At 38.7% G+C, this 8,222-nt stretch overlaps 1 non-coding gene across 1 annotated transcript; it reads left to right on the top strand.

The window, feature by feature from the left end:
* The first annotated feature begins 7,810 nt into the window (after positions 1-7,810).
* Trnas-aga31 (transfer RNA serine (anticodon AGA) 31) lies at positions 7,811-7,892 on the top strand. Its single transcript has one exon. It is a non-coding gene; the product is annotated as a tRNA-Ser (tRNA).
* The last annotated feature ends 330 nt before the right edge of the window (positions 7,893-8,222 follow it).

Below are 8,222 nucleotides of genomic sequence, written 5' to 3'. Positions count from 1 at the left end.
GACCTCATACCAATATTATCCAAACTATTCCACAAAATTGAAACAGATGGAGCCCTACCGAATTCCTTCTACAAAGCCACAATTACTCTTATACCTAAACCACACAAAGACACAACAAAGAAAGAGAACTTCAGACCAATTTCCCTTATGAATATCAACGCAAAAATACTCAATAAAATTCTGGCAAACCGAATTCAAGAGCACATCAAAACAATCATCCACCATGATCAAGTAGGCTTCATCCCAGGCATGCAGGGATGGTTTAATATACGGAAAACCATCAACGTGATCCATTATATAAACAAACTGAAAGAACAAAACCACATGATCATTTCATTAGATGCTGAGAAAGCATTTGACAAAATTCAACACCCCTTCATGATAAAAGTCCTGGAAAGAATAGGAATTCAAGGCCCATACCTAAACATAGTAAAAGCCATATACAGCAAACCAGTTGCTAACATTAAACTAAATGGAGAGAAACTTGAAGCAATCCCACTAAAATCAGGGACTAGACAAGGCTGCCCACTCTCTCCCTACTTATTCAATATAGTTCTTGAAGTTCTAGCCAGAGCAATCAGACAAGAAAAGGAGATCAAGGGGATACAGATTGGAAAAGAAGAGGTCAAAATATCACTATTTGCAGATGATATGATAGTATATTTAAGTGATCCCAAAAGTTCCACCAGAGAACTACTAAAGCTGATAAACAACTTCAGCAAAGTGGCTGGGTATAAAATTAACTCAAATAAATCAGTTGCCTTCCTCTATACAAAAGAGAAACAAGCCGAGAAAGAAATTAGGGAAACGACACCCTTCCAAATAGACCCAAATAATATAAAGTACCTCGGTGTGACTTTAACCAAGCAAGTAAAAGATCTGTACAATAAGAACTTCAAGACACTGAAGAATGAAATTGAAGAAGACCTCAGAAGATAGAAAGATCTCCCATGCTCATGGATTGGCAGGATTAATATAGTAAAAATGGCCATTTTACCAAAAGCAATCTACAGATTCAATGCAATCCCCATCAAAATACCAATCCAATAATTCAAAGAGTTAGACAGAACAATTTGCAAATTCATCTGGAATAACAAAAAACCCAGGATAGCTAAAGCTATCCTCAACAATAAAAGGACTTCAGGGGGAATCACTATCCCTGAACTCAAGCAGTATTACAGAGCAATAGTGATAAAAACTGCATGGTATTGGTACAGAGACAGACAGATAGACCAATGGAATAGAATTGAAGACCCAGAAATGAACCCACACACCTATGGTCACTTGATTTTTGACAAAGGAGCCAAAACCATCCAATGGAAAAAAGATAGCATTTTCAGCAAATGGTGCTGGTTCAACTGGAGGGCAACATGTAGAAGAATGCAGATCGATCCATGCTTATCACCCTGTACAAAGCTTAAGTCCAAGTGGATCAAGGACCTCCACATCAAACCAGACACACTCAAACTAATAGAAGAAAAACTAGGGAAGCATCTGGAACACATGGGCACTGGAAAAAATTTCCTAAACAAAACACCAATGGCTTACGCTCTAAGATCAAGAATCGACAAATGGGATCTCATAAAACTGCAAAGCTTCTGTAAGGCAAAGGACACTGTGGTTAGGACAAAACGGCAACCAACAGATTGGGAAAAGATCTTTACCAATCCTACAACAAATAGAGGCCTTATATCCAAAATATACAAAGAACTCAAGAAGTTAGACCACAGGGAGACAAATAACCCTATTAAAAAATGGGGTTCAGAGCTAAACAAAGAATTCACAGCTGAGGAATGCCGAATGGCTGAGAAACACCTAAAGAAATGTTCAACATCTGTAGTCATAAGGGAAATGCAAATCAAAACAACCCTGAGATTTCACCTCACACCAGTGAGAATGGCTAAGATCAAAAACTCAGGTGACAGCAGATGCTGGCGAGGATGTGGAGAAAGAGGAACACTCCTCCATTGTTGGTGGGATTGCAGACTGGTACAACCATTCTGGAAATCAGTCTGGAGGTTCCTCAGAAATTTGGACATTGAACTGCCTGAGGATCCAGCTATACCTCTCTTGGGCATATACCCAAAAGATGCCTCAACATATAAAAGAGACACGTGCTCCACTATGTTCATCGCAGCCTTATTTATAATAGCCAGAAGCTGGAAAGAACCCAGATGCCCTTCAACAGAGGAATGGATACAGAAAATGTGGTACATCTACACAATGGAATATTACTCAGCTATCAAAAACAACGAGTTTATGAAATTCGTAGGCAAATGGTTGGAACTGGAAAATATCATCCTGAGTGAGCTAACCCAATCACAGAAAGACATACATGGTATGCACTCAGTGATAAGTGGCTATTAGCCCAAATGCTTGAATTACCCTAGATCCCTAGAACAAATGAAACTCAAGACGGATGATCAAAATGTGAATGCTTCACTCCTTCTTTAAATGAGGAAAAAGAATACCCTTGGCAGGGAAGGGAGAGGCAAAGATTAAAACAGAGACTGAAGGAACACCCATTCAGAGCCTGCCCCACATGTGGCCCATACATATACAGCCACCCAATTAGACAAGATGGATGAAGCAAAGAAGTGCAGACCGACAGGAGCTGGATGTAGATCGCTCCTGAGAGACACAGCCAGAATACAGCAAATACAGAGGCGAATGCCAGCAGCAAACCACTGAACTGAGAATAGGTCCCCTGTTGAAGGAATCAGAGAAAGAACTGGAAGAGCTTGAAGGGGCTCGAGACCCCAAAAGTACAACAATGCCAAGCAACCAGGGCTTCCAGGGACTAAGCCACTACCTAAAGACTATACATGGACTGACCCTGGACTCTGACCCCATAGGTAGCAATGAATATCCTAGTAAGAGCACCAGTGGAAGGGGAAGCCCTGGGTCCTGCTAAGACTGAACCCCCAGTGAACTAGTCTATGGGGGGAGGGCGGCAATGGGGGGAGGGTTGGGAGGGGAACACCCATAAGGAAGGGGAGGGGGGAGGCGGATGTTTGCCCGGAAACCAGGAAAGGGAATAACACTCGAAATGTATATAAGAAATACTCAAGTTAATAAAAAAAAAAAAGAAAAGAAAAATCTACCTAGATGAATTCTCAAATCTGAACATCTATGCCTCAAATGCAAGGGCATCCACATTAATAAAAGAAACTTTACTGAAGCTCAAAGCACACTGAACCTCAAACAATAATAGTGGGAGACCTCAACACCCCACTCTCACTAATGGAAATATAGCAACAGAAACTACACAAAGACACAGTGAAATTAACAGAAGTTATGAACTAAATGGTTTTAACAGATATCTATAGAATATTTTATCCTTCTCAGCACCTCATGGTACCTTCTTCAAAATAGACCATATAGTTGGTCACAAAACAGGTCTCAACAGATATAAGGTGATTGAAATAATCCCATGCATCCTATCAAACCACCATGGACTAAAGCTGATAATCAATAACAGCAAAAACAAGAAAAAGCCCACATACACAAGCCAAAAGATGCTCTACTCAATCATAACTTGGTCAGGGAAGAAATAAATAAATTAAAGACCTTTTAGAATTTAATGAAAAAATGAAGGCACACAACTTCCCAAACTTACAGGGCAAAATAAAAGCAGTGCTAAGAAGAAAATTCATAACTCTGAATACCTCCATAATGAAATTGGAGAGAATATATACTAGCAGCTTAACCCCACATTTGAAAGCTTTAGAACAAAAAGAATCAAATACATCTAAGAGGAATAGATGGCATGAAATATTCAAACTCAGGACAGAAATAAACCAAATAGAAACAAAGACATCTATACAGAGAATCAACAAAATCAGGGGCTGGTTCTTTGAGAAAATCGACAAGATAGATAAACCCTTAGGTAGAGTAACCAGACAGCACAGAAACAGTATCCAAATTAAGAAAATTATAAATGAAAAGGGAGACATAACAATAGAAACTGAGAAAATTAGAATTTACCAGATCTGACTACAAAAGCCTATACTCAATAATACTGGAAAATCTGGATGAAATGGATGATTTTCTAGAAATATACATAGTGCTAAAGTTAAATCAGGATCAAATTAAACCATCTAAATAGTCCCATAAACCCAAAAGACATCAAAATAGTCATTAAAAGTCTTCTAACTTAATAAAACTCAGGAACAGAAGGATTTAGTGCAAAATCCTATCAGACTTTCAAAGAAAATGTAATACCAATACTCTTCAAACTACTCTACAAAATAGAAACAGAAGAAACACTACCCAATTTGCTCTATGAAGCCACAGTTTACAATGATAACAAAACCAGACAAAGACCCAAGAAAGGAAGAGAACTTCAGACCAATTTCCCTTGTAAATATTGTTGCAAAAATACTCAGTAAGAAATGACCAGGATCACAGAGGCCACAACATCTGCCCCAATGCCCAGAGTAACTGGTTCCCCCAGGATCCAATGACACAAGAACCCTTACCCAGCTAATGGCACAGGTTCCTACTGATCTGAACAAGTGCCCTGAACAGACATTGGCTTCTGGCTCTGCACCCAGTCCCACAACATCCAGAGGAAGGTCGACTCCCAGGTCCTCTAACATGCCCAGGATCTCAGGTGCTCTGAAACACCTAGGATCAAGTAGAGGCCACAATATCTTCCCCAAAACCTGGAGTAACTGGGATTCTCAGGATCCAGGAACACAGGAATTACTGCCTAGGCAGTGGCATGGATTCCTTCCAGTTTGAAAATGCATTAGAGCAGACCAGAGACTCTGGATCTGTACCCACACCTACAACACCCATAGGGAGCCCGGCTTCCAGGCACTCTGAAGTGCCCAGGGTCACAGAATCACAGAGGAAGCTTGATTCCCAGGAAATCAGACACAATCAGAAGCATTGGAGCGCTAACACACTCAAGATCAAAGTTGAGGACAGAACATCTTTCCCAACTCCCAGTGTAACTGAGACCTCCACAGGAACCAGGAAAACACAAGCCAGACCCCAGACGAAGGCAAGGATTTCTTCAAGTTTGTGTCACGGCCCAGAGCAAGCTTAGGGCTCTGTCTCTCAACCCACTACTGCAACACATTGAGGAAGCTTGACTCCCAGGAGCACTGGCACCCCCAGCATCTCATAATCACAGGATCACAGAGACACCTGGACTCTGAGGAGTTCTGACACTACAAGGATTACAGGAGGGACGGGATCTGGTCAGAAAAAGCAAGGGCAGGTAGCACTAGAGAAAAACAGATGGCAAGAGGAAAGTACAAGATCATAAACAAGAGAAACCAAGGCTAGTTGCCATCATCACAACCCTCTTCTACTAGAGCAAGTCAAAAACTAGCTGATTGGAAAAGTAAATAGGATCCAGCATTTTGCTGCATATAGGAAACATACATTAGTGACAAAAACAGACACTAACTAAGAGTAAAAAACAGAAAACAAATTTCTAAGCAAATGGTCCCAACAAACAAGCTGGAGTAGCCATTCCAAAATCAAATAAAATCTACTTTCAACCAAATGTTATCAAAAAAGATAAGGAAGGATAGATACTTCATATTCATCTAAGGAAAAGATCTATGGAGATAAACTTTCAATAATGAATATCTATGGTCCAAATGCAAGGGCACCCACATTCATAAAAGAAATCTTACTAAACCTCAAAGTACACTTTGCACCTTGTATAATAACAGTGGGAGACTTCAACAGGCCACTCTCAGCAACAGACAGATCAAGGAAACAGAAACTAAACAAAGACACAGTTAAACTTAGAGAAGTTATGAACCAAATGGTCTTAACAGTTACCACAAAAATATTTCATCCTTCTCAGTACCTCATGATACCTTCTCCAAAATAGACCATATAGTTGGTCCTAAAACAAGTCTCAACAGATATAAGAAGATTGAAATAATACCATGCATCCTATCACATCAACATGCACTAAGGCTGGTATTCAATAAAAACAAACAAACAAACAAAGAGTGGAAACTGAACAAGGCCCTACTCATTGACAACTTGGTCAAGGATGAAATAAAGAAATTAAAGACATTTTAGAATTTAATGACAAGGAAGGCAAAACATACCCAAACTTATGGGATACAATGAAAGCAGTGCTAAGAGGAAAACTCATAGCTCTGAGTGCCTCAAAAGAAAGAAAAAGTGTGGGTAGAGGGCATACACTAACAGCTTGGAAGCACACCTAGGAGCTCTACAACAAAAAGAAGGAAATTCACAGTAGGAAATAATCAAACTCAGGGTAAAATAAACCAAGTAGAAATGAACAGAACTCTACAAAGAATTAACAAAACCAGGAGCTGGTTCTTTGAGAAAATCAACAAGATAGATTAAACCCTTAGCCAGACTAAAAAGAGGGCACAGAGAGTGTATTCAAATCAATAAAATGAGAAATGAATAGTTAGACATAACAATATAATCTAATAAAATTTAAAAAGCTATCAGATCCTACTACAAAATCCTATACTCAACAAAACTGGAAAATCTGGAGATTTCTAAACCCTGGTTGTTGTTCAGTTTCTTCACCTGTTTGCTTGTGTGTTCCTGTAATTCTTTGAGGGATTTTTGTGTTTCCTCTTTAAGGGCTTCTATCTGTTTACCTGTGTTGTCCTGTATTTATTTAAGGGAATTATTTATGTCCTTCTTAAAGTCCTCTAACATCATCATGAGTTGTGATTTTTAAATCCGAATCTTGCTTTTCAACTGTGATGAGGTATCCCAGACTTGCTCTAGTAGAGGAAGTGGGGTCTGATGATGCCAAGTAGCCTTTGTTTCTCTTGTTTATGATCTTGTACTCTCCTCTTGCCATCTGTTTTTCTCTAATGTTACCTGCCCTTGCTTTTTTTTCTAACCAGATCCTGTCCCTTCTGTGATCCTAGTTGTGTCCAAAAAAATGGACAATTGTCTAGACAGATACCAGGTACCAACGTTAAATCAGGATGAGATAAACCATCTGAACAGTCCCATAATTCCTAAAGAAATCAAAGCAGTCATTAAAAGTCTCACAACCAAAAAAATAAAAAAATAAAAAAAGATATAAAAAAAACAGGACCCGATGGGTTTAGTGCAGAATTCCATCAGACATTTAAAAAAGAACTAATACAAATACTCTACAAACTATTCCACAAAATAGAAACAGAAGGGACACTACTCAATCTGTTCTTTGAAGCCACAATTACACTTATTCCTAAATCACACAAAGACTCTACAAAACAAGAGAACTTCAGGCCAATTTCCCTCATGAATAACAATGCAAAAATATTCAAACTCTTGCAAACCATATCCAACAACATATCAGAACAATCATTCACCATGATTAAATAGGCTTCATCCCAGGCATGCAAGGAAGGAAGGTTCAGTATATGGAAATCCATCAACTTAATTTACTATATAAACAAACTTAAAAAAAAAACATGATCATTGCATTAGATGCTGAGAAAGCATTTGAAAAATTCAACACCACTTCATGATAAAAGTCTTGCAAAGATCATAAAGATCCATACATAAACATAGTAAAAGTCATATACAGCAAAACAGTAGCCAACCCCAAATTAAATGGAAAGAAAATTGAAGCAAGCCCACTAAATTCAAGGACTAGACAAGGCTGCCCACTCTCTCCCTACCTGTTCAATATAGGACTTGAAGTGCTACCAAGAGAAATTAGACAACTAAAAGAGGTCAAAGGGATGCAAATTGGAACAGAAGAAGTCAAATATTACTATTGGCAGATGATATGATAGTATACTTAAGTGACCCCAAAAATTTCACCAGAGAACTCCTACAACTGATAAACAACTTCAGGGGTTGGGGATTTAGCTCAGTGGTAGAGCGCTTGCCTAGAAAGCGCAAGGCCCTGGGTTCGATCCCCAGCTCCGAAAAAAAGAACCAAAAAAAAAAAAAAAAAAAAAACAACTTCAGCAAAGTGGTTGGATATAAAAATTCAAATAAATCAGTAAATTTTCTCTACTCAAATGATAAGCAGGCTGATAAAGAAATTATGGAAATGACACCCTTCACAATAGCTACAAATGATATAAAATACTTTGGTGTGACTCTAGCTAAGGCACGTGAAAGATCTGTATTACAAGACTTCAAGTATCTGAAGAAAGAAATTAAAGAAGATCTCAGAAGATGGAAAGATCTCCCATGCTCATGGTTTGGTAGGATTAATTTAGTAAAATAGGCCATCTTGCCAAAAGCAATCTACA

Source organism: Rattus norvegicus, chromosome 18 (genome assembly GCF_021556685.1).
Source record: "Rattus norvegicus strain SHRSP/BbbUtx chromosome 18, alternate assembly SHRSP_T2T, whole genome shotgun sequence".
In the NCBI taxonomy this organism is placed as follows: domain Eukaryota; kingdom Metazoa; phylum Chordata; class Mammalia; order Rodentia; family Muridae; genus Rattus; species Rattus norvegicus.
This window is presented reverse-complemented; position numbering and strand designations above follow the sequence as displayed.